An 11,372-nucleotide genomic window follows, 5' to 3' on the forward strand; every position below is an offset into this window, starting at 1 on the left:
TATCATATATCTGTCCTGGTTCGATTGCTGTGTAGGAACCAGACAATGTAGCCAACCCCGAAACTGCCCATACAGCTGCGTGCGCCATCTCGCCATCTCTCGCAAGATCCGTGAACTACTGCTGTGACATAATTGCTGCTCTGCGTGAATATTTTTGTGAAAAATATACACGATCGTTTCAAAGCTCTCATTTTTATTCCAGGCTTTCAATCTCAATTTCAAAGGTACGTTATTGTTTGTGCACGTCTTCTGAAGGGTGGGAAAGTTTAATTTCGTACATATTACGTATACAACTGTTTATATCAGAAAATAAGGTTATGAGGTGACAGCATTTAAAAATTTTTTTCAATTATTACTAATTATTTGACAATCCCACCCTTCATTAGTACCTCTACTTTACTCCTGTAAAAGGATTTTGCGATCTGTAAAGCCGTTTCAAAATGAGAGCTTTGAAATGAATTGTCGGTAATTTGGACGGCTTTAGCATCCCCTTAACGGCGGATTTTCTCTTGCATTCCGCGTGATCGACGATACATGCACATTTCGTGGCATCTAGCCTTAGCATCTTTGTGGTATCGTCATCATGCATTAGGATTTTCTTCATATCCTATCTTCTGAAGAAGCCCATCGAAAGTTCTTGATATGTATGACTAGATGACATTCAGAGCACTAGGCAGAAATCACACACACACACACACACACACACACACACACACACACACACACACACATATATATATATTCACGGCAAACCACATATATAACATCGTGTTATTTTTATAACCTATTTACGCAAACGTTACTTCTGTAGTAACTTACGATACGATAATTCCTCCGCGTAAACGGGAGATTTTATAGTAACTATTATGATCGGAAATCAAGAGCCACCGTTGAAAGTAGTGAAGGTTACGTTTCTCTGATTGAGAGACGACGTATCTTAATATGAATTACTGTAAGTTACTATATAGATGTACTCACTCGCGTAAACATATAGTTCGACAATTTTTACAAGACAGCATATACGTATTACGTGTGCCATTTTGAATATACCTTCCTTCTTTTAAAGATCTCCTCGACATCTCTCTGTGGTTAATACTTTATATATTTCACTTACTACGTTTACACGCGAGCGTTACTTCTGTAGTAAACTTAACGATAATTCCTTCGCGTAAACAGAATTTTCCTTCGCGTAAACGGGATTTTGTAGTAACTTACGATAATTTACTCCGCGTAAACGAGTGAATTATCGTAAGTTACTACAGAAGTAACGCTCGCGTAAACATACAGTTTGACAACTTTTACAAGACAGCATATACGTACGTGTTTGTACGATTTTGTAGATACACCTTCCTTCTTAAAGATCTATCGGCATCAGCTCTCTACGGTCAATACTTATATATATTTCATTTCACTATCTGTCACGACGCGGCAACGGTCACGACTATCACACACTTTACACTTATCCTTTTCTAGGTTGTAAAAAACTGTCACTGTCAGTGTCACGCACTGCGACAGTGCACGAATGCACTCTCGTGTCAAAAATGGGAAAGTGACACACCAGCCGCCATTTTTGTCCGACGTGGACGTTTCTTAAAAAAAAATTTTCCACATTTGGACTTTGCATCGCAATATCTTCGCTCGTAGGGCACGTAACGGAAAAAAAAGACTGTTATTTATAAATCAAACCCCAAGCTATCGATCGAACTTACTTAGAAATTGATCCGTTCACTCGTTATTGAGATCTCAAAATCTCGGATACTCGCAACTCATGCGTTCGCGTAAAAGAGTCACGGTGCGTCTCGCTTCGCGCGTACTTGGCGCGAGACACTACCGTGTCTCTTGATGAGATATGAACAGATATAAGTTTTACATGCCCATGTATAGAGCATATATAATCATATATGGTTATCTATCGCCATATATGATTCTGATCACCATATATGATTATATATGCTCTATACATGGGCATGTAAAACTTATATCTGTTCATATCTCATTTATATATGTTCATATACTGTCAGATATGAATATTTTTCCCGGACATTTTATATCATTATATCCCAGTCTGGTCATATATACATCGCGTCTTGTCATATATGATCATGTACAGTGCCGATATAGTTATGTATGACCATATATAATTATATCTGATAATACATGGCCAAACATTCTTTATATACGATCATGTAAGGCCAGATACGATTATGTATAGTGTCATATCTGCTACAAATAATAATATTTCTGACCATATATGAACTTATATGATCAGATCTTGTGTCATGTATAATATACTATCTGATCATATATGGCAATAGATAACCATATATGATTATATATGCTCTATATCCCTTACAAAAAAGTATTACTAGCTGGTTAGTAATAAATACTTATTTTGTGTATTAATAATACTAAAATTAAGTATTTATTAGTACTTGAATCACTGTGATCCAAGTATTGCATAGTATTTTATTACTGGTCAGTAATTTATGAAAGTAGTATTTAATACAGGACGAGTATTGAATACTTAGTAATAAATTTCTGATGAGAAAGCATTTAATACTAGGGGAAAAATACTTGTGTAATAAATACTTGTGTTGAATTACTGATGAGTATTTCAATGTTAGTACTGAAGTACTGAACCAAGGATTCCATGTGTAATAAATCACTGGCCAGTATTTTAATATTAATACTCAAGTACTGAACTGAATATTCCATGTGAAATTAATCACTGACCAGTACTACAATTTGTATAGAAACATTATAAAAGGTAATTCCTGATAATATTAAGAAAAAGAAATAAAAGTAAGGCACAAATACATTTTATATGAAGGTCTGTACTAATTCGTCGTGATAAAAGTGTACAAGTTTTGAAATAGTACTGAGGATATCATTTTAATATCCAATTCAAAATTTTATTACTCTTTTTAAACTGAATTTGTTTCTTAAGATGATTTTTGAAAAATTATATATTTGCGCTGGTTATGACACATGTAGACTATATATAACACTTACATCAAATTAAGAAGTAGTCCACCACGTAAGGCAGTTAGCTCACGATCCAGAGGTCCCGAGTTCGATCCCACCAAGGTAAGTGTTTTTTAAATACGAGAAAATATTTATAATTATAGACTGCATTTTAAGAAACAAATTTAGTTATAAAATAGTAATAAAATTTCAAAAAAAAATAATTTTTTTTTATGCCGGGTAAATATCGGAAATCGAAATATCGGTGAGTAATTCAATACTAAGCACCAGTAGTTCTGTGTAGTATTAATCATTACCTATAATATTTATTACTACCAGTATTTTCCCAGTATTTCCCAAATAAATATTGACAGTATTAAATCACTGAGATTTTAAGTATTTAGTCAGTAATACTTTTCTGTAAGGGATATGGGCATGTAAAACTTATATCTGTTCATATCTTATTTATATATGAACATATATAAGTTTTACATGTTCATATATAAATATATACTGTCAGATATGAATATTTTTTCCCGGGCAAGTTTTAGAATATAATAATACTTACCCATATAAAAATATTGTATACAATTAAAAGCGCTCGACAGCACAAGCACAAACATACGTATATATGACACACTCACGCATCGCGTATGTAAGATAATGCGACTACAGTCTCCAGAACTATTATTACTGCATGTTTCCGATTGGCTGTCGCAACAAGCGTGCGTCTGCTCATGATCTCGACGCGCTCAAACAGCTGAAAATAATCGGCAGTAAATTGCAAGAAAATAGCAAATAATTCCACTATATAGCTTCTACCGATACCCAAAAAACGTTATTTGTAGTTAACCTAAATTATAGGTTATTTTATAGATCATCATATCAGCTACTATTCATAGCACGTATGGTTAATTGAGTTTTTATTATTAATATACAACTTTTAGAATCTAATAGTTACTTACTTATATATAAATATACTGTAAATAAAGAGCACTCCGCACTGCTCGATCCACACGCGTGTATACGCACTCACGCATCGTACGTAAATGTACGCATCATGGTTGTCGCGATGAGCGTTGAGCACAATATAAAACAGTAACATTCTAACAACAGAAAATTAATATACTACCAACGTTATTTCCAAGTCCAAATTACAAGGAATTTTGAACTGTTGCATTAATCTCAAATAAATGTCAGAGTAACATTTGAAAAATATTTTTTGTAACGTTTTTAAAATATTTAACAACATTCAAAAAAATCATATTACGAAATAATATTTTTCAAATATGTCTATAATATTATTAAAAAACGTTTAAAAAATACACATAAAGTCAATATTTCTAAACGTTAATTTAATGTTCCTTGCTTACTGGGAGCACTCTGCACTGCTCGATCCACACGCGTGTATATGCACTCACGCATCGTACGTAAATGTACGCATCATGGCTGTCGCAATGAGCGTTGCGCACAATATAAAACAATAACATTCTAACAACGGGAAATTAATATACTGCAATCCCGTGTTGAAGCAGCGAAAGAAGCGTCCCGTTTGACCACGTTGCGATTTGCGATTGGGCGCGTTCAGCAGACCAAGCCGCTGAGTAGCAGTCGAACGTGATTGGCTCTTAACTTTTAGAATTAACCAGCCAATCAACGCAGAGTGTTGATAAAATGAACTCAACAGTTGTGTTTGCTGAACGCGGTCATTGACAACATTTTTCCATTGGACTAGAGATCCTCAAGTAAGAGATTGGACACCGTCGACTGTCCGCCATATTGTTCAGGACACCTATGGCGCGCTTTCCAAAAATGTTTAAGGGGTTACACCACTGTAACTGTCCATTTTCTTTGGTATTTTTTTTTTAGAAAGGAATGAAATATATGGTCAAAAGAACTTTTAGGCTTTATTAGACATATATTAACCCTTCGTCCGCATACGTTTTTTTGGCACCTTTACGCCGCTTGGTGGGTCGTTTTCGTCTTGACGTTTTTTTTTAAGTGTTAAAGTGTTACAAAAAATCTGAAAAAATTCATGGAGGTAATTCAAACCTTCAATTTGAAGTATCAATCATAAAATTATAAGCAATTTAATTTTTTCACATATTTTTTATTTAAGAAATGGAGCAACTACAACTACAGCTTGTAAAATCATCTTTTACTCAAAAAATCATAACTTTAAGACAAATAAAGATATCGAAATAAATAAAAAAAGAAATTAAAGGGGAAAAACGTACCTTTCATAAAAAAAATATTGCATGCAATTATTTTGAAATGAAGTGCTTAAGTGTTCGCCGCCAACCTCGTTTTTTCAAGAATTACGTGTCTCCTGTGACGGCTGGAGGAGGTCTGGCGCCTTGAAACTCGGTAGGCGGGTTCTCGGGGAGCATAACTTTTTTTACGGATGCGCAGTGGCGCCATTTCTACGCGTTTGCAAAAGTTACAACTACATTTGATTTTCGCCCGGACGAAAACGACCCACCTATGCGGACGAAAGGTTAAAGTATGTAGAAAATTTTTTTATTTGTTAAAAAAATACAAAATGGCGGGGCACGAGTCGCTATAGCACTACTCCGCGGCACGCAGCATAAGTCCAACAATTTTCATTCTATTCACTCCAAATTTTGACCATATCTTTAAAATAACATTCCGATAAGAGAAATACATACGGGATTTTCGACAAGTTGATTCTAAACATTATTTATTAACAAATGATTGCCTCTTTTTTTGGTCAAGAATTGAACTGTTTACTTCAAATGCTCGCCAATCACACAAAAATTAATATTTTTAAAATCCCCTATGTATTTCTCTAGCTATACTCATGTAGATTAAGAAAAAAAATTTTTTTTTTCCAGATTCAAATTTGCGTCAGTTATACTGCGTGCCGCAGAGCGCGTCAAATTAAACATGCTTCGCGAGAATGGCTGCAGCGTCGCCATTTTGTACTATTAAAAAATAATAATTTTTTTTGAACACTTAAAAACATGATTAATAACATCCTTGAACATTATTATCCTCTTACTTTTCCTCCCAACAAAAAAAAATCGCAAAAAAACGCTTTATTTTAGACTTCTACAGTGGTGTAACCCCTTAAATCAATTTAGTATCTATATAGTTTATTAACGTACAGAAAATAAATTTAACTAAAAATTTATATATGTTTATATTAATAGTTTAAAGAAAATCTGATTTTTGGAAAAATTTAAAAATAAACACGTCATAATGATGTGTTTAAACAGTAGCACGGAATATATAACCACTATCAAAATTCTTTATCCTCCTATTTATATTTTTAAATTACAGGAATTTCATACATAATAATAATACAATGTTTGTATCCGACGTAGAAACAAAATAAGTAATTTAACAAATTTGTATGCATAATTCTAATAAATAAATAAATATCTGAAATTAATAAAAAATTTTATTATTTAATACATGTGTGCATAGCTATACTTTTACTTGCAAAAGTATTATTATTCACATATTTATCAGGTGATTCTTTTATACATCATAAAACAAATATATCCTGCAAGTATTAGTCGCGCAATTGTAGCGTAAACTGCACTATCATTTATGTAATATTGTCATGAAAAACAATACACAAGAGATTCTATATAAATACAAATTAAAGTTTACTAAAGAGTAATTAATTTTGAAAAATTACATTTTGTTTCTATTATTAGAAAGAGAATGTTAAAAATTAGTTAACATATGTTTACTTATATGTATTTATATATTGTTCAAAATCTCAGTAAAAAATTTTCCATAATATTTAGCAACTTTGCAATACTTACTCATAACTCATATTAAATAACTTTAAAAATGTATACAAACACATATATTTAATTTTATAAATATTAATATAATTATATTACTTATATACAAAATTATATTTTACTTGTATATCTCAATTCTTCCTATCTATTTCTGCATGTATTTTTTCCATCTACTCCCTATCAAATATTTAATACTGATAACTATCCCACGTTTTGCTAACAATTTTACATATAACAATATTTATGCAAAAAATACTAATTTTAAAAAATGTTCTAAAGTCTTATTAAACAATTTAATCAATACATTAACCAAAACAATTTCAAGTAATTTAATTTTGTAAACTATTGTTTTTGTCTTTATAGCAAAATTGACATCAAATTAGCATTAAGGGATAACATCACTCTAAAGTCCACAAAAAAAGCCAATTTTTGATAATTTTTTTCAGAAATACAATAATCATAAATGAAAATCGGTTTAATTCTATTTATTATCTATATATTAAAGTATAAAAAAATTTTTTTTATTAATTATTTATTGCCAAAATAGCGGCGTCAGAGCCATTGCTCCAAAGTGCCTTTTTGCGGAAGGCGTTCAACGGGCGGAATCGAAGCTCCTATAATTTTTGAGCTGGAACAAAAATTCAAAGATTTTTGAAAAATATATAAGATTTTCTATAGAAGTACCTAGGGGAATTGCGAAATATCATTTTTTGTAAGAATGGTGCATGTTGGAAAAAAGTGCTTCATTTTTCGCTAAAAAATGTCGCACAAAATTGTTTATAAAAAAAGTTTTGTTCAACTTATCGCAAAATCCCTAGGTACTTCTAAAGATAATGTTATTGTAAAGTTTCACTCAAAATTTTAAGTCAATCGGATAAAAGGTGTTCGAGTTCTGATTCCGCCCGACTTTAAAAAAGCGATTTCGAGAAAAACGCGTTTAAAGTTTCAGACGCTCGAAGCGCGCTCCGAACGCGCCGGCAGACGGATTACGAAAAAGGGATAATAGAGATTTTTCCGAGCTTTGAAACCAAGTGTACCTTATTTCTAAGACCTTAAAGCATCGTTTAAGCAAAAAAAATCAATTTTTTGAAAATTCTAGAGTGACTTTACCCCTTAATCTTACATATATTGTATGTATAAGAATAACCAGATTAGAAAAAATTATAAAATAAAAAATTACAAAATAAAATTATAAAATAATAATGTTTTAACATTTTCGTAAAAAAATTAATGTTATTTAAGTTTTTTCATAATTTTTTTCATAAAAGAAGAGTCAGCAGTAAAATTTTATTGTACATATTCTACAAGCTCATAAAACATTTTCAACTTATAATCAATAGGCTGGAAACAAATCGTTATATTAGTAAGAACTTTACTCTTGTAAGTATAGTGGTGCTCATTTTCAGAAAGGTTTGTCAACTGAAGGAGATGAGCACAAAAATCTTATTATGTATATTTTGAAAGCACATAAATTAAGGAACATTTTAAAACTAAAATCAGTTTGCTATCAGTATTTTAACTGGTACTTTATTCTTGTATGTATGGGGTTCTTACGTTTGGGTCGGCCAAAGGGGATGAGCACGGAAAGCTCATTGTGTATATTTTGAAAGCACATAAATTGAAGAACATTTTAAGACTAAAACCAATTCGCTATCTGTATTTTAACTGGTACTTCTCTTGTATGTACGTATGGGATGTTCACGTTCGGGTCAATCAAAGAAGATAAGCACGAAAATTTCATTGTGCATATTTCGAGAACACATTAATCTAGAAACATTTTAAGACAAAAATTATTTCGCTTTCTGTATTTTAACTGATACTTTACTCTTATATCAGTAGTATATAGATCTTTTTTGCGTATATCTTTTAAACTATTACAGATAGACTAATTTTGTTTGAGACGTAGGGGAGAGTGGGCACCCTTGAACCACGTTTTTTCAAATCACATTAAAAATGATTTTTAATAACTTTATTATAATATAAATGAGACGATTCGATGTTTAATATAATAAACTTTGTTTGTAAATGATTTAAGAAGTAAATTTTCAGAAATATTTTGCAAAAATAATGATATTTCGAAATGCTGCGTTTTTCACAGTGGATCAAAAGCGTGGGATCGATTGAGCCATAGCGTAGGGTACACTGTGACATGTAATGTGAAAGGTAGGGTATTCTGCTGTGACACGTAGAAGAGATCTAATTGAAAACTGAAAACAAAGCCTCACAGCGACTCGATTACATGTGATCTGTAACTAAAGGGTGAAAAAAAGAGAAAATAAGCGTAGTTCTGTAAGCGTGGAACAGAAGACCCCGGCCATCAACCTGCGTCACATTGTACCCCACTAAACATCGATATAACCTCACTTTAGTAGAAATCAACGAATATTGTCTCATAGCGACTCGATTACATGTGATCTGTAACTAAAGGGTGAAAAAAAGAGAAAATAAAAGTGTGGAGATGATTATATCGATGGAAATTATTTCATTTTATAGGCAAAAGTGTAGTTCTGTAAGCGTGGCACAGCCTGGTAAAAATTCCGGACAGAAACGGTCAGAACGCGCACCTATCTGTTTCTGTCAGCAAAATTGTGTGTTTCTATCCACGCAATTACGGGCAGATACGGTTAGGAACAGGTTACGCAATCTATCGGCTTCTGGCCGTAAAAGCGGAAAGGTATGGCATGCATGGCTAACTGCATCTAACCGATTCCTAACGGAACGGAACTTATCCGAATCTATACGCAAACGTAATTACGAATCCTATCCGTTTCTATACGCAACCAGTTTTGAATGTCTATCCACATCTGATTGCAAAACCAGGTAAGATATCTATCTGCATTTGCATGCAATTATGATTTGCCCGCTCTATCCGTTTCTAACTGCAAATGCATTTTATTCATTTCTTATTACTGCAAATACATGTACATTGTGGGAGGTTTGTAATTATCAGGTAGATTCTACCTTTAAACGCCAGGAGAAGGGATTCCTCCAGTTACGACACTGTAATTTTTCTGGTTGTCGCCTGACAGAACGCCTGCTTATATATTATGGCTGGTTGTATTTTAAATGTGAGAAACGCTTTCCATCATGCGCCATTTAGCGGCGTCGTCGCGAATCGTCGTCCATCTGCATCTGTACGCAATGTCGACTTATAGGAATTTGTTTGCAACTACGGATATGAATCCTGTATGTTTCTATCCGCATTCTGTACGCATCAGATGCTGACGGTATCTATCTGTAATTACGGATACCGCATCCATCTGCATCTGTACGCAATGTCGACCTATAGGAATTTGTCTGCAACTACGGATACGAGTCCTGTATGTTTTTGTCCGCATTCTGTACGCATCAGATGCTGACGGTATCTATCCGTAATTACGGATACCGCATCCATCTGCATCTGTACGCAATGTCAACTTATAAGAATTTGTCTGCAACTACGGATACGAATCCTATATGTTTCTGTCCGCATTCTGTACGCATCAGATGCTGACTGTATCTATCCGTAATTGCGGATACCGCATCCATCTGCATCTGTATGCAATGCCAACCTATATATATAATTTGTCTGTAACTATACGGATATGATTCCTGTCTGTTTCAGATAGGAGTTGAATATTTCTTCAACGTTGTTGTTATATAGTCGCTGATATAGTCGCTGGTAATATCTAACGAAATCCTGTTCGCTCTAACAGCAACGTTGAAGAAAAAATTCAACTCTTATCTGAAACAGGCAGGAATCGTATCCGTAGTTACAGACAGATTCCTATAGGTTGGCATTGCATACAGATGCAGATGGATGCGGTATCCGCAATTACGGATAAATACCGTCAGCATCTGATGCGTACAGACTGCGGATAGAAACATACAGGATTCGTATTCGTAGTTGCAGATAAATTCCTGTAGGTTGACATTGCGTACAGATGCAGATGGATGCGGTATCCGCAATTACGGATAGATACCGTCAGCATCTGATGCGTACAGACTGCGGACAGAAACAGTTAGAATTGTACCACGTAATTGCAGGTAGACGCAGTTCAGATTTTCCTCGGATAGGATGCGGGCAGAAACAGTTAGAGTTGTAACACGAAATTGCAGACAGACGCAGTTAAGATTTCCCTCGGACAGTATGCGGACAAAATCAGTTAGAATTGTAACACGTAATTTCAGATAGACGCAGTTAAGATTTACCTCGGATAGGATGCGGGCAGAAACAGTTAGAGTTGTAACACGAAATTGCAGACAGACGCAGTTAAGATTTCCCTCGGACAGTATGCGGACAAAATCAGTTAGAATTGTAACACGTAATTTCAGATAGACGCAGTTAAGATTTTCCTCGGATAGGATGCGGGCAGAAACAGTTAAAGTTGTAACACGTAATTGCAGACACTTACAGTTGAAAATGTGGCCTCGGATAGGATGCGGAAAGAAGCGGATAGGATCTCATCACATTTTTCTATGTTACAACAGTTGTACGGTTAGAAACAGATGGGATTGGTATCCGCAAATATTTACTGCAGACAGAACAGACAGCTTACAGTTAAATACGGATAGAATTTCTATCCGTTTCTGTCCGTGTCTGTCCGGAATTTTTACCTAAAGGACCCCATCAACCTGCGTCACATTGGA

General features: G+C 33.9%; 1 long non-coding RNA gene across 2 annotated transcripts; it reads right to left on the minus strand.

The window, feature by feature from the left end:
* Positions 1-599: 599 nt before the first annotated feature.
* LOC112463480 lies at positions 600-1,753 on the minus strand. Of its 2 annotated transcripts, XR_003041789.1 has the most exons (4): positions 1,710-1,753; positions 1,321-1,589; positions 1,031-1,083; positions 600-669 (listed from the first exon to the last, which is right to left on the minus strand). It is a non-coding gene; the product is annotated as an uncharacterized LOC112463480 (long non-coding RNA). The 2 variants fall into 2 exon arrangements; XR_003041788.1 differs by lacking the exon at positions 1,710-1,753 and having other exon boundaries at positions 1,321-1,658.
* Between the last annotated feature and the right edge of the window lie 9,619 nt (positions 1,754-11,372).

This window comes from Temnothorax curvispinosus, unplaced genomic scaffold (assembly GCF_003070985.1).
Source record: "Temnothorax curvispinosus isolate PA1 unplaced genomic scaffold, ASM307098v1 QBEX01013321.1, whole genome shotgun sequence".
NCBI classification, from domain to species: domain Eukaryota; kingdom Metazoa; phylum Arthropoda; class Insecta; order Hymenoptera; family Formicidae; genus Temnothorax; species Temnothorax curvispinosus.